The 18,955-nt window shown below is 44.1% G+C and overlaps 1 protein-coding gene and 1 long non-coding RNA gene across 2 annotated transcripts in view; one reads left to right on the forward strand and one right to left on the reverse strand.

The window, feature by feature from the left end:
• Positions 1 to 12,597: 12,597 nt before the first annotated feature.
• Positions 12,598 to 18,955, forward strand: part of LOC140205022 (somatostatin receptor type 5-like) — a 62,037-nt gene continuing 55,679 nt past the window's right edge. The window contains exon 1 of the mRNA XM_072272095.1: positions 12,598 to 12,794. The gene's annotated coding sequence lies outside the window, so the exon portion shown is untranslated. The remainder of the gene's footprint in view (positions 12,795 to 18,955) is intronic.
• LOC140205025 (uncharacterized) overlaps positions 15,078 to 18,955 on the reverse strand; it is a 31,360-nt gene continuing 27,482 nt past the window's right edge. The window contains exons 2-3 of the long non-coding RNA XR_011887735.1: positions 16,134 to 16,304; positions 15,078 to 15,510 (exon numbers count right to left, since the gene is read on the reverse strand). This is a non-coding gene — a long non-coding RNA (uncharacterized lncRNA). The remainder of the gene's footprint in view (positions 15,511 to 16,133; positions 16,305 to 18,955) is intronic.

Raw genomic sequence — 18,955 nt, forward strand, 5'->3', positions numbered from 1 at the left:
ACCTCGGTAACTTAGCCTATTCTCATAAGGTACGCCCTCCAATCCAGGCAGCATCCTTATAAATCTCCTCTGCACTCTCCAGATAGTATCCACATCCTTCCTGTAGTGAGGTGACCAGAACTGAACACAGTACTCCAAGTGGGGATCTGATCAAGGTCTTATATAGCTGTAACATTACCTCACAGCTCTTGAACTCGATCCCACAGTTAATGAATGCCAACACACCATACACCTTCTTAACAACACTGTCAAACTGTCAGATCCTCCACACTGTCAAGAGTCTTACCATTAATACTATATTCTGTCTTCAAATTTGACATACCAAAATGAACCATTTCACACTTGTCTGGGTTGAAGTCCATCTGCCACTTCTCAGCCCAATTAGAAACATAGAAAACCTACAGCACAATACAGGCCCTTCAGGCCACAAAGTTGTGCCAAACATATCCCTACCTTAGAAATTACTCGGGTTACCCATAGCCCTCTATTTTTCTAAGTTCCATGTACCTATCCAAAAGACTCTCAAAAGACCCTATCGTATCCGCCTCTACCACCGTTGCCGGCAGCCCATTCCATGCATTCACCACTCTCTGCGTAAAAAACTTACCCCTGACATCTCTGTACCTACTCCCAAGCACCTTAAACCTGTGTCCTCTTGTGGCAACCATTTCAGCCCTGGGAAAAAGTCTTTGACTACGATCCATATGATCAATGCCTTTCATCATCTTATACACCTCTGTCAGGTCACCTCTCATCCTCCGTCGCTCCAAGGAGAAAAGGCCGAGTTCACTCAACCTGTTTTTTATAAAGTATGTTCCCCAATCCAGGCAACATCCTTGTAAATCTCCTCTGCACCTTTTCTATGGTTTCCATATGTTTCCTGACCAGAAATGAGCACAGTGCTCCAAGTAATTCTGCATCCTATTGATGTCACACTGTAACCTCTGACAACCCTCCAGACTATCCACAACACCCCAAACCTTTGTGTCATCAGCAAACTTACTCACCCATCCTTCTACTTCTTCATCCAGTTCATTTATACAAATCACAAAGAGGAGGTGTCCCAGAACAGATCCCTGCAGAACACCACTAGTCACCAACCTCCATGAAAAATACGAACCATCCACAACCACCTTCTGTGGGCAAGCCAATTCTGGATCCACAAAGCAAGGTCTCCTTGGACGCCATGCCTCCTTACCTTCTGAAGGGGCCTTGCATGGGAAACCTTATCAAATGCCTTACTGAAATCCATATACACTACATCCACTGCTCCACCTTCATCAATGTGTTTTGTTACATCCTCAAAGAATTCAATCAGGCTCGTAAGGCATGACCTGCCCTTGACAAAGCCATGCTGACCTAATCATATTATGCCTCTCCAAATGTTCATAAATCCTGCCTTTCAGGATCTTCTCCACTAACTTGCCCACCACTGAAGTCAGACTCACTGGTCTATAATTTCCTGGGTTATCGCTACTCCCTTTCTTGAATAAGGGAAGAATATTTGCAACCCTCCAGTATTTCTCCCATCCCTATTGATGATGCAAAGATCATCACAAGAGGCTCAGCAATTTCCTCCCTCACTTCCCACAGTGGCCTGGGGGTATATCTCATCCGGTCCCAGTGACTTATCTAATTTAATGCTTGTCAAATCTCCAGAACATCCTCTTTCTTAATGACTATATGCTCAAGCATTTCATTCTGCTTTAAGTCATCCCCACAATTGCCAAGGTCTTTTTCCCTGGTGAAAACTGAAGCAAAGTATTCATAGAGTGCCTCCGCTACTCCTCTGACTCCATGCACATATTTCCACTATCGCAGCTGATTGGTTTCTGCTGCTTTTCTTTCTAGTCCTGATGAAGGGACTCGGCCCCAGCCCCGGCCCAAAACATCAACTGTTTACTCCCCTCCATAGACAGAGCCTGACCTGCTGAGTTCCTCCTATTTTGTGTGTGTCGCTCAAGATTTACATAATCTGCAGAATCTCTTGTGTTTATCAGTGTAGTGCAAAAAGGTCAAAGTTGTCATAGTGTTACTAAACTGTAATGATTCGAGATTACAGCAGGTCAGGGGTATCTATTGTGATTAGGGTTTTGCCAGTTGGTTCAAGAACAGAATGGTCAAAGGGAAGTAATTGTTCTTGTATCTTTGGTGGGGGACACCAGGCTTCGGTACCTCCTACATAAGATGAAGTTATGGTAATAGAAATGTGAATATCTGAGCGACCTTTTAATACCAGCACCTTCAAGACTTTGTTGGGGTTGGTTTTTCCACACTGTTGGATATTAGTTCATAATACATTTATTATCAAAGTATCGATTCTATACATAACCTTGAAATTTTTCTTCTTACAGGCAGCCACCAAAACAAAGAAACCCAATAGAATCCATTGAAAAGGACCATCAAGCACCCAATATGTGTTAAAAAAAACACAAATCATGCAAACAATAAAAAAATAAACAAGTAACACTCAGAATGAAATGGGGTCCACAGCTTCGAAGCCAGTTCATCACTGCAGCTGGTCCAGGAGTCTGTTAATTGCAAGCCACAGCCTCAGTTCAACGCAGATACGAGGAGACGTCACAGAGCAGTGAGCTGAACCTCGCCTCTGACCCCAACACCCTGACCTTTACCATCTGGCCGGGCTCTTAAATTGGCCAAGCATCAGCTTGTTCCTTGCTCTCAGGCCTGGGCCCTGACATTTCGATTTTGCCCCAGGTCCGCTCCAACAATGGCCATATTAATATGGATGTATTTTAATCGCAGATGAAGGATCACCTCTGTTCCCCATATACATTTATGTGCATTAGGAATTTGCTGTGGTGCATTGACACTACATGCAGTATGAAAACTTTTTCAGTGAACCTGGTGTGTGCTTCTGATGAGTTTAAAGGTTACATGGGATACATGGCTTTGGTGAGTCAAAGGACCAGGGGAACTGGGTCTCCAATGAACACGATGCCAAATCATTGTGATTTCTGAACAATTTTGTTTTACAACATCAGTTCGAATCCCAGCTGCCCAACAGTTTATTTATACATTAAGACAGGGTGAATAATGCAGTTTCAAGTTCCTGGGTAAAAGCACAATAAATTTTCCAGATGCTGGAAATCTCGAGTAACACACACAAAATGCTGGAGGAACTCAACAAGTCAGACGACATCTATGGAGAAGAATAAACAGTCAACATTTTGGGTTGAGGTGCTTCATCAGGACTGGAAAGTAAGCTCCTGAGAGTAAACATTGGGATGGCACAGTAACGTAGTGGTTAGCACAATGATTTACAGAATCAGTGAGCCAGGTTCAATTCCTGACGCTGCCTGGAAACAGTTTGTACGTTCTCCCCATAGCTGCATGGGTTTCCCCTGGGGGCTTTGGTTTCCCCTGGGTGCTCCAGTTTCCTCCGGGTGCCCCAGTTTCCTCCCACAGTCCTACGATGTACCAGTTGGTAGGTTAATTCATAATTGTAAATTGTCCTGTGGTGAGGCCAGGACAAAATTGAAGGATTGCTGGGCAGTGCAGCTCAAAAGGTCAAAGGGCCTTTCCGCATTGAATCTCAATAAATAAATAAAATACTTAAATAAAACATTTATGAGGGTCTGTCCTGGGCCCAACGGACTGACCCAATACAGAAGTAAACACGCCAGTGCCTTTATTTCATTAGGAATGCAAGAAGATTTGTTATGTTTCCAAAGACTCCAGCAAATTTCAACAGGGAGCATTCTAACTGGTTGTATGGCTGCCTGGTATGGGCACGGCAATGCACAGGATTGAAAGCAAGCTGCAGAGGGTTGCAGATTCAGCTAGCTCCATCATGGGCACTAGGCACCTTTTCAAAAGATGCCTCAAGAAGGCAGCATCCATTTTTAAGACCCACGCCATCCAGGAGATGGCCTCTTCTCACTACTCTCATCAGAGAAGAGGTACAGGAGTCTGAGGACCCATGCTTAGCATTTTAGAAACAGCTTCTTCCCCTCCGCTATCAGATTTCTGAATGGGCTGTGAACCCATGAACGCTACCTCACTTTCTTTTTCCATTGTTTATTTTTAAATATTTCTTATTGTACCATAGTAATTTTTAAAATTGCACTTCTAGGGTGGTAGGGTGGAGGTATGTCTCTACCAAAGGAGGTGTAAGGAACTCCTTCCCTCTGCTAGCCTGCAGGTCACCCTTGGGCAAGGTGTGGTACCTGCTTAGCACACTCCCTGGGCCCCAACAAATCAGGGTCACATGAAGCCGTGGGAGCAGGTGGTGGATGGTCATACGAGCAGCTGGTGCACATCACAAGTCCTGGTTATGTGACCACTGGTGTCAGGCAGACAGTCTCTGAAGAGTATTGGTAATGACTGGGGTCCCCTATCTTGTAAAGACACTACTCAGAAGACAGAAATGGCAAACCACTTTTATAAAATAAGTTGCCAAGAACAATCATGGTCATGGAAAGAATATGATTGCCCCGTCACATGACATGGCACATGATAAACGATCTGCACTGCTACCACCAAACAACAAATGTCAGGACGTACACTTAATGGCCACTTGATTTGGTACATCACGTTCCTATTAAAGTGGCCACTGAGTGTATGTTCCTAGGTGAAAGATGCTCTTTGGTTGGCCCCGAAACTTGATGATCTACCAGCACATGGAGATGTCCGTGGGAGAATGCTGCCGACTGGCACATTCTCGGCTGCAGGAGTACGTGCTGAGGGACGCACTGAAACTTGGTGCAGCCACCGCAAGGGCCCGGTGGAGAAGGACCACAGTATAGGTTTCTCCACCCGTGGGAGTGGGAGGGGTCAGTGGGTGGGCAGTATACCCCTCAACAATGATATGCTAAGCTGAACTACTGGAGTGCCACGTGGGTGGCTATAAATACGGATATGTACTGACTATAATGGAAACGTATGTAAAGGATGAAAAGTTATTGAATGGTTTATTGTATATATTTATTTTTGAATAAAGTATATTTTGAAATAAAAAAAAATAACCTTTGGCCTGCACTGTGCTGTACTGATCTATGTTATATGGTCCTGTATAAATGTTTCAAAAACACTGCTATCATATCTGCTTCGACTACTACTTCCCCAGTAGCATTTTCTTGGAACCGACCTCTCTGTGTAACAAAACTTGCATCTTAAAGTCTTCGCTCTCACCATATCTGGGGTCCATGGACCCTCAGTTAATGGCAGGAGTCCTTGACATAAAAAAGTTTGGGAACCCCTGCCATGGACGGATGCTCTCTGGTAATGAAGTTTCCACCTCGGGAAAAAGGCTGACAATCTACCTTATTGGTATTGGCGTTGGTTTATTATTTTCACAAAATTATGGGGGTATAGATAGGGTAAATGCAAGCAAGCTTTCTCCACAGGCGGTGGGTTAGACTAGCACTGTAGGTCATGAGTTAGGGGTGAAAGGTGAAATGTTTAAAGGGAACAACTTCACTCAGAGAGTGGTGAGAGGGTGGAATGAGCTGTCATTGGAAGTGATGAATGCAGGTTCGATTTCAACATTTAAAAGAAATTTAGGTAGGTACATGGATGGGAGGAGTTTGGAGGGCTACAGAGGTCGATGGGACTAGCAAGATAACAGTATGACATGGATGAAGGGCCTGTTTCTATGCTGTAATGCTCTGACTCTATAACATGCTCCAAGATAGATTAAAATGATTGTCCTTCAAACTGAACTCATCTTATCCATGCCTCTCACAATTGTATATATTATAATTCTCATGCATCGTCCCTCAGCCTCCATGCTTCAGTTCTTACCCTCACTCTACCAAGAAGTCATGAACACAAGCTGATCCAAAACATTGCGGCTAGGTTCAAACTTGTACTCAACTGTCAGTAGCTAAACTCCCCTACCAAACTTCAGTGCATCCTTCAGCATGTACATCTACGTCTAGAATGTACCAGTCAGGGGCATTTATTCAGGGGGGTGAGCAGCATCTGTGAGTGGGAATGTTTCAGACTCTTCATCAAGGATGATGTGCTGCATTTTTTTAAACTTTCACCTTTCATCCAGTCCTTGCTCCACACTCCTGATCTAGTATTTGTCTGAAACTGTCTTTATTATGGTCCTTGCTCCACACTCCTGATCTGGTATTGACAGAAACTGTCTTTGGTATAATTCTTGCATCACACTCCTGAACTAGTATTGTTCTGAAATTGTCTTTGGTGTGGGATGGTATGGTCCTGGCTCCACACTCCTGATCTACTATTGATATGAAAATGTCTTTGGTATGGTTCCTGTAATACCCTTATGCACTTGTCCTAATTACTTGCCAGTGTTGTGGATCACAATAAATAATTTGATTGCCCTGTTTAACTCTTCCAAGCCCTGGATTTGCTCATTAGCACTCATGATATTTTTCATGCACTCTAAATTTAACAGTTTCCCTGGAAATTCGTCACCTCACTGTCTAAACAGAAGTGACAGTTGACATTATTGGAATGACTGCTGTGAGAGATTCAGAGGCTGACACTGTACGGCAGAATTAACATTGATAGAGAAAGGACCATTAATCCAGAGCCCTGCCTAAAGCCTTGTCATCTTGCAAGCGCATAACTGCATTAGTTCCAGCACTGTGCTTAATTACCTTGGCGCGAGTGCTGGTTTTCACAAGACTCGATGCCCCATCCTGCCTGTCACCGAAGCTGTCTCACTGCATATTACCTTTCCCTGCTTCAACGAGGCAGGAAAAGAAAGTAATTTAGTGATCACCACTTGACAAAAAGTGGGGGGGGGAGAGGGGGTGGTGTGGGGGGAGATGGGTAGTGGGGGGTGACAAGTGTGGGGGCAGATGGTGAGTGGGGGTAGATGGCTGGTGGGAGGTGAAGGGTGTGGGGGTAGACGAGTAGTGGGGGTGAGGGGTGTTGGGGTAGATAGGTAGTGGGGGTGAATAAGCTGAGCTCTTGAATGCCTTCTCACTAGCTTGAAGGGTTGAGTGAGCTAAGGCTCGCAAAGGAGGATTGATAGTTGACAATAGCAATGCATTAGATGATAAGAGGCATTGACAGGGTGGACAGCCAGAGCCTTTTTCCCAGGGTCGAAATGGCTAATACGAAAAGGTGTGATTGTAAGGTGACTGAAAGAAAGTACGGGGGGGAATCAAAGGTACACTTTTTTCACAGAGAGTGGTGAGTGCACAGAACACACTGCCATGGGCGATGGGGTGGTGGGGTGGTGGTAGAGGCAGATACATTAGAGACTTTTAGAAATTTTAAAATAGAGGGTGATGTGGGAGGGAAGTGTTACATTGATCTGAGTGGATTAAAAGTTTTCAGCATAACATTGCAGGCCAAAGGGCCTGTACTGTGCTGCACTGTTCTATGTTCAGCCCTGGTGTCAATATTAATCCCAATTTAAGTCAAGTCAAGTCAAGTCAGGTCACTTTTTATTGTCATTTCGACCATAACTGCTGGTACAGTACACAGTGAAAACGAGACAATGTTTTTCAGGACCATGATGCTACATGAACAATACAAAAACTACACTGAACTATATAAAAAACAACACAAAACTACACTAGACCACAGACCTAACCAGGACTGCATAAAGTGCACAAAACAGCGCAGGCATTACAATAAATAATAAACAAGACAATATGCACAGTAGAGGGCAGTAGGTTGGTGTCAGTCCAGGCTCTGGGTATTGAAGAGTCTGATGACTTGGGGGAAGAAACTGTTACATAGTCTGGTCATGAGAGCTCGAATACTTTGGTGCCTTTTGCCAGATGACAGGAGGGAGAAGAGTTTGTATGAGGGGTGCGTGGGGTCCTTCATAATGCTGTTTGCTTTACGGATGCAGCGTGTGGTGTAAATGTCTCTGATGGCGGGAAGAGAGACCCCAGTGATTTTGTCAGCTGACCTCACTATCCGCTACAGGGTCTTGCGATCCGAGATAGTGCAATTTCTGAACCAGGCAGTGATGCAGCTGCTCAGGATGCTCTCAATACAACCTCTGTAGAATGTGGTGAGGATGGGGGGTGGGAAATGGACTTTCCTCAGACTTCGCAGAAAGTAGAGACGCTGCTGGGCCTTCTTTGCTATTGAGCTGGCGTTGAGGGACCAGGTGAGATTCTCCACCAGGTGAACACCAAAAAATTTGATGCTCTTAACAATCTCTATGGAGGAGTCACCGATGTTCAGCGGAGAGTGGCTATTTCGTGTCCTCCTGAAGTCAACAACCATCTCTTTTGTTTTGTTCACATTCAGAGACAGGTTGTTAGCTCTGCACCAGTCCGTTAGCCGCTGCACCTCCTCTCTGTATGCTGACTCATCGTTCATCAGCGAACTTGAAGTGGTTCAAGCTGTGTGTTGCAGCACAGTCGTGGGTCAGCAGAGTGAACAGCAGTGGACTGAGCACACAGCCCTGGGGGGCCCCAACCTGATGGCATGAACATTGATTACTCTAACATCTGGTAACACCTCCCTTCTGTATACCTACCACTCCCGTCTTTACATTTCCTTCATTCTAGTGGCCCTCTCACCCCTTCTCTTCCTTCCCTCTGTCCATCACCTCCTCTGGTTCTCCTTCTCCTTCCCTCTATTCCATGATCCACTGTCCTCTCCAATCAGATTCCTTCTTCTTCAGCTGTTTCCTTCCGCCCATTACTTCCCAGTTTCTCACCAGTCACGCACCTTCCTCTGACCTCGTCTCACCTATCACCTGCCTGCTTGTCATCGTCCCCTCCCCCTTTCTTATTCTGACTTCTACCTCCGCACCCCGCCCCCTTCCTTCCCAGTCTAGATGAAGGGTCTAAGCTTGAAATGTTGTCTGGTTAATCTCCTCCATAGATGCTGCTCGACCTGCTGAGTTCCTCCAGCATTTTGTGTGTGCAACAGAAGCTGTCAGGCAGTTACACTGATAGCTGCATCACTGTGTACCAGACTGGAAGCTATTCTCTTTAAGGTACCCATCCTTTCGAAGACATAATTGGACCTGTCTCTGCCACCTCTCCTGGCTGTGAGCTGTAGATCTCTGACTTAAAAAAACATTTACATCAGTTTCCCTCTGGGACATAGAGAGTATGGGTTTAAGGACAGAGGTAAAAGTTTTACAGGAGAACAGAGAGTCAACTTCTTCATGATGCGTGTATGGAATGAGCTGCCAGATGCCTGTGTTTGACCCGTATCCCTCTGGACTCCTAAACAGTAATCAGTATATACACAACTGTCTTTTTAATGTTGTTATTGTATCTGGTTGAATCAGAATCTGAAGCAGATTTAATATCACTGCAATATGTCACGAACAGAGTAACTAATGAGGAAGTGTTGTGAAAAGCTGGAATAACAAGAGAGCTGATATCATCAGTTGGGCAACAGGAATTTCTGGGACACACACTGAGGAAAGAGAAGCTCAAACATCTCGTATGATGGGAAAAGGTGATGGAAGAAAGAGTCAGAGTCGACAGCAAATGATATTCCTGAGTTACATCAGGGGATGGACAGATGAAAGTTTTAAAGAGCTTATTGGAACTTCTCAGATTAAAGAGAGATGGAAGACGATAATTGTTCACATCATACGACTCGGCGTATTATGATGATGAATGATATGTCATGAAATTTGTTGTTTTTGCAGCAGTGGTTCATTGCAATACATAATTTAAAAAACTATAAATTACAATAAGAAATATATATTTATAATAAATTAAATAAGGATTGCAAAAACAGTAATAGTGAGTTAGTGTACATAGGAGGCAGGAACAATAACAATATTAAAAATAGCTGTATAGGTAATGGATAGGAGAGTTTGAGGGGGATATGGGTCAAACACAGGCAAGTGGGATGGCTAGCATGGTTGAGATGGGTTGAAGGGCCTGTTTCTGCACTCTACTTCTCTGTGACCCTATGGTACTTGAACTATTTCCCTTTCCTTACCCCACTGAAAACTTCTATGTTCTCATCCACTTCAAAAGCTTCATCACAACATCAGGGGTTGGCATGGTTGTGTAGAGGTGGCACAACACCATTATAGTGCCAGTGAAACAAGTGCCGTTCCCACCTCTATCCGTAAGGAGTTTGTACATATCCCTGTGACTGCTCCGGTTTCCTCCCACATTCCAAAGTCATATGGTTTGGTAGGTTAATTGGCCACATGGGGGAGGGGGGGGATTAGGCATCACAGAAAGGCCTGTTGCCACATTACATCTCTGAATAACATCCCTCGTTTTGCCCTTCTAATAATGGAACCCAAAATCCCTTATCTCCAGAACCATATCATTGAGCCTCCTCCACAATCCTTCCTGGACCTTCAGAGATCTAAAAATACAAAAAGTTGCTCTCTAGTACACAGGCTTTGACAACTGGAAGAGTTAACTAAAGCATAGTCATGAATAAATGAAATTAAAACTCTGCTAAGGAAATTTAGGTCAAATGAGAAAGTCAACACGACTTCAGTGTAGTCCCCTTGAGACCAAAAGTTGTCAGAGCAGAATTCAGCCATTTGGCCTATCAATTCTGCTCTGCCATTCCATCATGGCTGAATTATTATCCCTCTCAAACTCATTCTCCTGCCTTTTCCCAGTAACCTCTGATGCCCTTACTAATCAAGAAGTTATCAAGCACTGCCTTGAATAATCCCAATGACAGCCCATCAAGTGTATGTGGCACAGATTCACCACCCTCTGGCTAAAGAACTTCCTCTTCATTTCTGTTCTAAAGGGAATTCTGAGGCTGTGCCCTCTTCCCTACTACTGGAAACATCCTCTGCACACCCACTCTACCTTGAACTTTCCATATTTGATAGGTTTCAATTCTCATCCCTTGCTCATTCTTTTAAACTCCAGCGAGTCCAGGCCCAGAGCTCCTCATCTCAAAATATCACACAAAACTTTTCAGATCACAACAACCGATGCACCTGATTGTCTGCCTGCTTAATTTCACTCAGTACATCACCAAACTGATCACTGGACACAATCAATGGACTGATGGTCAAAGACTCTGCAACTCATTTTCACAGTATCTATTTATTATTGTCATTATTTGCTTTTTTAGATTGTATTTCTTTGTTCTACTGTGAGTGCCTGCAAGAAAATGAATCTCAGGGTCGTATTGACTTTGAACTTTGCACTGTATGGTCTCTGTAACTGCAACACTCTGTTATTGTTTCCCTCGTATCTCTTCAATGCGCTGACGCGATGAAAGATCTGTATGAATGGAGTGTAAATCAAAGTTTTTCACTTTACTTTGAAACCTGTGGAAATAATAAAGCAATTTACTAATGTTCATAATTTACCCTGCAGCATCTGTGAAGAGAGAAGGAGAGTTAACATTTCCGGCTGATCATCAGGATGTCACATGATGATGGGATGAGTGTAAATATTCAGCACAGACAAGTGGGGCTGAATGGCCTCTTCCTGTTCAGTGTTTTATGGGGTTTTTAGATGTGTAACCAAATACATGAATAAAGAGAAGTGTTTTATAGAACGGAGATACAAGAGACTACAGATGCTGCAATCTGAAGCAACATAGAAAAAGTTCTGGAGCAATTCAATCGATCAGGAGGCATCAATGGAGGGAAATGGACCATTGACAATTCAGATCACGAACCTCTATTTTACCCAAAATGCCCACTGTTCATCTTCCTCCAAAGATCTTTGCTTTAACGAATGTTCCGACAAAGGCTCTTCAACCAAACATGTACCAGAATCAGGTTTATTGTCACTATTGTTGTGGGATTTGTTGTTTTGCTGTAGTAGTTCAGTCCAATACATAAACTGTGCTATAAATTGCAATAAGATACATATTTAAAAATAAACAAGTTTTCAAAAAGAGAGTAATAATGGTGAGATAGTGTTCATGGGTCCTGGTCTATTCAGAAATCTGATGACGGAAAGGAAGCTGTCCCTAAAACATTGAGTGTGTGTCCTGTACCTCCTCTCTGATGGTAGTAATGAGAAGAGGGCATATCCTGGGTGATGCGGGTCTTTAATGATGGATGCTGCTTTCCTGAGGCATTGCCCTTTGAGGCCTTAATGCTGGAAGCTAGGGCGCATCATGGCCCAGCAGTTGTGTCTACAACTCTGCAACTTTTTCCCTGATCCTGCGCGTTGCCACCTCCATACCAGACCTTTGCTTCCTTTGTTTCTTTCCCCACAGATACTGCCTGACCTGCAGAATGTTTCCCCACAGTGCCTGATTTTGTTTCGGGTTTCCAGCATCTGCAGGTCTGACAGGTGGAGAGGTTTAGAGAGGGACGTGCAAGCTCAGGCCCCAAGCAGCTGCACTGGATTGGGGTGATTAAATACAGATTGGTAATAAGGTCATGACTGTGGAGGAGTGTAAAAGACCTTGGAGGTAGGGTTGGAGGAGGAAGGAATGGGGGAGACCATGCATTCATCCTAGTTGGTTCCACTTCCAAGAAAATCTCCAGCATTCAGAGAGTCAGTTTCATAAGGTAGCCATGGTAATGTGTGCTGCTGTCTGTGAAGACACTGTAGGTACAGCAAGTTCTTTATATAAATATTAAAGGAAACTACGGCAAACGTCTAAACATAGTAGTCAGCTCCCCAAACCTTGTCAATCTCCGCCCCTACACTGAAGTCTGATTGGTTGTATTGCTCGCACGAAGGAGCTAATTGGCTGGATCCAGTCGAGCTTCTGAACGGGTCTCAGAACTGTCGCTCTGACAGATTGACAGGGTTTGTGGCAATATGTATGAGAGTGTCAGAGCGCTGAGGCACTGTTTGCAAATTGGTGAACCTGTGGCGCCAGCAGCGTTGACAGATCCATCCAGGAGGGTGTGAGGCTCCAACGGGACAACTCTTATCTGAAGCCGGCTAACCAGCCCAGAGGTAAGGCGACGGGAATGTGCCCTTTCTAGTGACAAAGTGTGCTTTCGATTTGGGACACCGAGCAAAGAGGGGCTTTGCTCCTGTTTTGGAGAACCGTGTCTGAATGGGAATGGTTTAATTTGTATCATGTGGGAATGTGGGAATCTGCAAGACTCTCCAAAAACTTATAAAGGCTGCTGGAACGTGTTTATTTTAAGTAGTTACCCCGCATAAAGCAATCTCTCTTCCCCAACGTAGAGTATGTCGAACGCCAGAATAGCACAATCTGTTTCAAAGAACTCCAATTTTTCCCACGCTTTGTTTCTGAGGACAACTTTAGGATTTGTTCTCCCCCTTTCCCCCATTCGTCGGTGCAGGGAAAATAACAGTAGAGTCACCTGAGAGGGATTGGCGATGGGATTGTGGTTAAATTGAGCAGCGCGAAGCGGGGGACGGGCGGGAGGTTGACACAGCCTTGTGGACTCAGGTGTGGGACTCCCACTGGCGCCCGGTCAGTTATCCTCCGGCCCCCAAAATAGAATCCTCCAGAACTGGAGAAGGATGGCCGTGCTAGATAAATTCTAGTCTTCCCCGCTACTCTTTTCCCCTGGTTCTTATAGTGGCGGAAGAACTCCACCCGGGAGCAGATGGCACGGGGAACTCTGTCCACCACACTGCATTGTTGACATTTCTGCATTAAGTACAAGCAGTTAATGACTGAGAACCCGGATGCAAATGGAAACATGGTAGGAGACACAAGACTCGGCAGATGCTGGAATCTGGAGCGTAAAACCAGCGGTGTTCCGCAGGGATCTGTTCTGGGACCCCTGCTCTTTGTGATTTTTATAAATGACGTGGATGAAGAAGTAGAAAGGTGGATTAGTAAATTTGCTGATGACACAAAGGTTGGGGGTGTTGTGGATAGTCTGGAGGATTGTCAGAGGTGACAGTGGGACATCGATAGGATGAAAAACTGGGCTGAGAAGTGGCAGATAGACTTCAACCCAGATAAGCGTGAAGTACGCAAACAACAGGAATACTGCAGATGCTGGAAATTCAAACAACACACATCAAAGTTGCTGGTGAACGCAGCAGGCCAGGCAGCATCTCTAGGAAGAGGGAAAAATGCAAACAACAGGAACACTGCAGATGCTGGAAATTCAAGTCCTGACGAAGGGTCTCGGCCTGAAACGTCGACTGTACCTCTTCCTAGAGATGCTGCCTGGCCTGCTGCGTTCACCAGCAACTTTGATGTGTGTTGCTTAAGCGTGAAGTAGTTCATTTTGGTAGGTCAAATATGAAGACAGAATATAGTATTAATGGTAAGACTCTTGGCAGTGTGGAGGATCAGGGAGATCTTGGGGTCCATGTCCGGAGGACACTCAAAGCTGCTGAGTAGATTGACAGTGTTGTTAAGAAGGCGTATGATGTGTCAGCCTTCATCAACTGTGGGACTAAGTTCAAGAGCCCTGAAGTAATATTACAGTTATATAAGACCTTGGTCAGATCCCACTTGGAGTACTGTACTCAGTTCTGGTCACCACACTACAGGAAGGATGTGGATACTATAGAGTGCCGAGGAGATTTACAAGGACGTTGCCTGGATTGGAGAGTGTGCCTTATGAGAATAAGTTGAGTGAACTTGGCCTTTTCTCCTTGGAGCAATATCTGTTTCTCAGTGTTGAAATGTCTAATACCAGAGGGCATGCATTGAAGGTGAGAGGGGGTAGGTTCAAGGGGGATGTGAGGGGTAAGTTTTTTACTCAGAGTGGTGGATGTCTGAAATGCACTGTCTGATGCAGTGGTAGAGAAAAATACATTAGAGGCTTTTAAGAGTTGTTTTGATAGGTACATGGATGTAAGGAGGATGGAGGGATATGGACATGGTGTAGGTAGGAGGGATTAGTGTTTGGGTGTTTTTGATTTGATTTTTAGCTGGTTCAGCACAACATTGTGGGCCGATTGGCCTGTTCCTGCTCTGTATTCTTCTATGTTCTATGCTCTAAGAAAGAGCACCATGAGAACAAGAGAAACCAAAGTCCATTGAAGACAAAGTGATCAAAATGTTGTTTTACTGAGGTAGTGCTGGTTGGTTTAAGAAAGGAATGGCTGAAGGGAAGTAGCTGTTCTTGAACCCAGTGGTTGGGACTTCAAGCTACTGTACCCTTGCCTGATAGTGGCTGCCAGAAGATGGCATAGCCCAGGTGATGGGGATCTTTGATGATGGCAGTGCCTCGTGTAGGTATCTCCAATGGTGAGGCGGGATGTGCCTGCGATGTATTGGGCTGAGTCCACTACTCTGCAGTGTTCAAAGTAAATTTATTATCAAATTACTTAAACTGTTTGTCACCATATACCACTACCCTGAGAAATACTGTAGAATTTACTTAAAAACTATACACACGTAAAGACTGACGAATAACCAATGTGCAAAGTAACACTGTAAATAAAAACAAATGACACTGAGAACATGAGTTGTTGAGTGAGTCTGTGTGCTGGGGAATCAGCTCAGGGTTGCGGGGTGTAAAGTTATCCACACCGGTTCAGGGCCTAACGGTTCCAGTGCATTTGAATTCCTGTACCACACCAGTCAGAACCTTCAAAGGTACATCAGCAAAAGTTTGTTAGCGGGTTCAGAGACAAGCTGAATCTCCTCAGAGAGTACAGACATTGGTGAGCCTTGCAGACTCGTGGCTTTTGTCGGCTAGAAGGACAAGGGCACCAAAAGCAACACCACCTGGAAGTTGAAACACAAGAAAACCTTCAGTTGCTGGAAATCCAAGCAACACACAAAACATACTGGAGGAACTCAGCAGGCCAGGCAGCATCTATGAAAAACAGTAAACAATTGACATTTCAAGCAGCGACCCTTCATCAGAAACATCACCTGATTACTCTTTCTCATAGATGCCACCACCTGGAAGTTGCTCTCCAAACCACACACCATCCTGACGTGGAAAGAGATGACATTTCCTTCACAGCTGCTGAGTGAAAATCCTGGAACTTATCCCTCACAACATCCCCAATAGTATTATGGGTATTACCCACAAGACTGCAGCAGTTGAAGAATTTATGTATTTAAGCATATTTTATCTGTATCCATATTTTAATCTCTAACTTTATTTTTTATATAGTTTTTTTATTCTTTACATTTGATGAATGTTGTTTCTTTGCTTTATGTCATGCGAACACACCACAGCAAATTCCTAATCTCTGTAAATGTACATGGTGAATAAAGCTGGTCCTTGAAAGCAGCTCAACATGACCTTCTCAGTATCAATCAAACGCTGGATGACACAACACCCCTTGAATGAATATATAAAAACAACCTTCCGAGCTGAGGAAAGTTATTAAACGAACCTGGACTTAGCTTTGCGAAAAACTAGCCATGTGCACCAAAGGAAGGAAAGGGAAGGAAACTCTGGCATGCTCTGGCCTACATGTGGCTCCAGACCAGCCACAGTGGTTGCTTGTACAGTGGTCCAGCTGGTAGAGCTGCTGCCTGGAGGAATGCGCCTGCTCAGGCAGCATCTATGGAGAGAGCAGAAGATACAGCAGCAGAATTAGGCCATTCAGAAATATGTTGGTTGGATAAATGTTCTAAACGTGGGGCACATTTTTGACACAGAGTGTAGTAGGTGCCTGGAAGTGGTGTGGAGGCAGATACAATAGTTGTGTTTAAGAGGTTCTCAGATAGGCACATGAATGTGCAGGAAATGGAGGAAAATGGCTATGTGCAGACACAGGGATTAATTTATTAGTTCAGCAGAATATCATGGGCTGAGTGGCCTGTTCCTATACTGATTTATGTTCTCTGTAAATTGCTCCTCGTGAGTCTGAGGGAGTTGACAGGAATGTGGGGTAAGTAAAACAGGATTAAATGTAGGGTTAGTACAATGGGGGTTGATGGGCTGAATGCCCTGTGTCCATACTGCTTATAGTTCAGGGTCATAAGGGATAGACAGTAAAAGCTGGCATTGCCAATGAGTCTCGATCTTGTGAATGGTGACAGCAGATGGTTAAAAGACATGTCAAGGTCAAAGTGAAGGTCAAGATTATTGCCATCTGTACATGTGTGCTAGAACACTAAAAACCCAAAGTCTTTTGTAGTGCAAAGTGGTTATAATGTTGCTATATTGAGGTGGTGTGTAGGGTCATACCCATTGGTTGGAGAACCAACTGGCTAAAGGGAAATAGCTGGTGGTGTGGGATTTCAGGCTTCTGTACCTCCTGCTTGATGGTAGCTGCAAGAAGATAGCATGTGACCTGGATGCTGGAGGTCTAGGATGGTGGATATTACAGCACCCCCTATAGATACTGCTGATGGGCGGGAGGGATGTGACTGTGGTGTTCGGGCTGTGTCCATGACTCCCTGCAGCTTCTTGCGTTCCTGTGCATTCAGACTACAGTACCAGAGCATGATGCAACCAGACTTACACAGAGGGGTAAAGAGCATCCTTTCTTTGCTGATGTCTCACAGGTGGCTCCTCCTTACAATAACTTGTGCTTCTGGTCGTGGTTGTAGCTAATAGTCAAGGGACATAACATTTCATTTATTCTTCCTAGTAATCGAATTACTGAAAATAAATACTGCAGAAGTCGTAAATCTGAAATAGAAGCCGGCGATATTAAACAGAAACAGAGAAATTAAGAAATTAGTTCATGTTATGTGCCAGAGAAGGTGGGGGAGGGGGTTGTGTGAAATGAAGGGAATATCTCTGATAAGATTATTCTGGATAATGAATAAGGAAACGACTTAATTCTTTAATTTTTCTTAACTATGAATGAAATGAACATATTGTAATTTGGCTGGTCTGTTATGAAATTGTCAATGTCTCTAGGTCATTTTACATTAAAGTCCAATATTTGAGAGCTGCAGTACTGTACGATGGTTCAGTGTGCCATTCAATATGCAGACATGAGCCACATGTAGAGGGACTTCAGCAGAAGACCCGATTGTTGACATAAATACAGAAAGTGCTGGAAACACTCGCAAGTCAGGCAGCAGAGTTAACATCTTCAGAATGAAAACTGTAAGTCGGTTTTTATTTTGATTTTTCAATTAGATAATAGTTAAAGATTGTTTCAGAGCGGGGGGGGTGAAAAATGCTGAGAGAGTGAAAAATGGATGATTATCGAGTAGAGCACAGTGGAGAAGTGTTCTGCCCTTCCACATGATGCTCTGTAATCATTATCGTTCACTGCAAGGATGAATAAGACTTTGGATTTAATATGGTATCTGGAAGGTAGTATCTGCTGCAATTTCTCTAGTACCGCACTGGAATATCATCAATCACTGAAGAATACGACATGAAAACGATTCTTTTGCACTGACCGTAATGCTAATCTAAACAAATCCTGCCTGCCAGCACATGGTCGGTACCTCTCTATTCCCTGCCTCTTCGTGTGACTGACCAAGTGCTTCTTAATTGTTGCTGTCATATCTGCTTCAACTACCACCCAGCCCATCACAGGGAAAGCCCCCCCCCCACCACTCAGCACATTTACATACTGTAGAGCACTGCATCAACAAGGACCTTCACCATCCAAACCATGCAGCCTTCTCAGTGCTCCCAGCAGGTAGGAGGTACAGGAGCCTGAGGTCCCACATCACCAGCTTCAGGAACAGTTATCCATGAGGCTCCTAAACTGGCATGGATAACTTCACTGACCTGAACTATGAACTGGTTCCACAACATACAGACTCATCTACAAGGATTATTTACAACTTATGTTCACAGTGTTTTAAATAAATTTGCACAATTTGTCTTCTTTTGCATATTGGTTGTTTGTCAGTCTTTGTATATGTGTAAGTGTTTTCATAAATTCTATTGTATTTCTTCATTTTCCTCTAAATGCCTGCAAAAAAATGAATCTCAAGGTGACATGTATGTCCTTTGATTAAAAAATGTACCTTGACTTTGACTGTGACTTTGACAGCCCTGGCAGAGTGTTCCAAGCACCTACCGCTCTGTGTGGGGCAGAAATTGCCTTACAATTCAGCTTTAATCTTTCCCCCTCTCTGCTTAAAGCTATGCACTAGTATTTGTCATTTCCACCCTGGGAAAAAGACTCTATTCAAGTTCAAATTCAAGTTTATTGTTACTCAACCATATGCATGCATACTGCCAAATTAAACAATGTTCTTCCAGTCCAACGTGCACAATACAATACATATAACT

Source organism: Mobula birostris, chromosome 11 (assembly GCF_030028105.1).
Source record: "Mobula birostris isolate sMobBir1 chromosome 11, sMobBir1.hap1, whole genome shotgun sequence".
NCBI classification, from domain to species: domain Eukaryota; kingdom Metazoa; phylum Chordata; class Chondrichthyes; order Myliobatiformes; family Myliobatidae; genus Mobula; species Mobula birostris.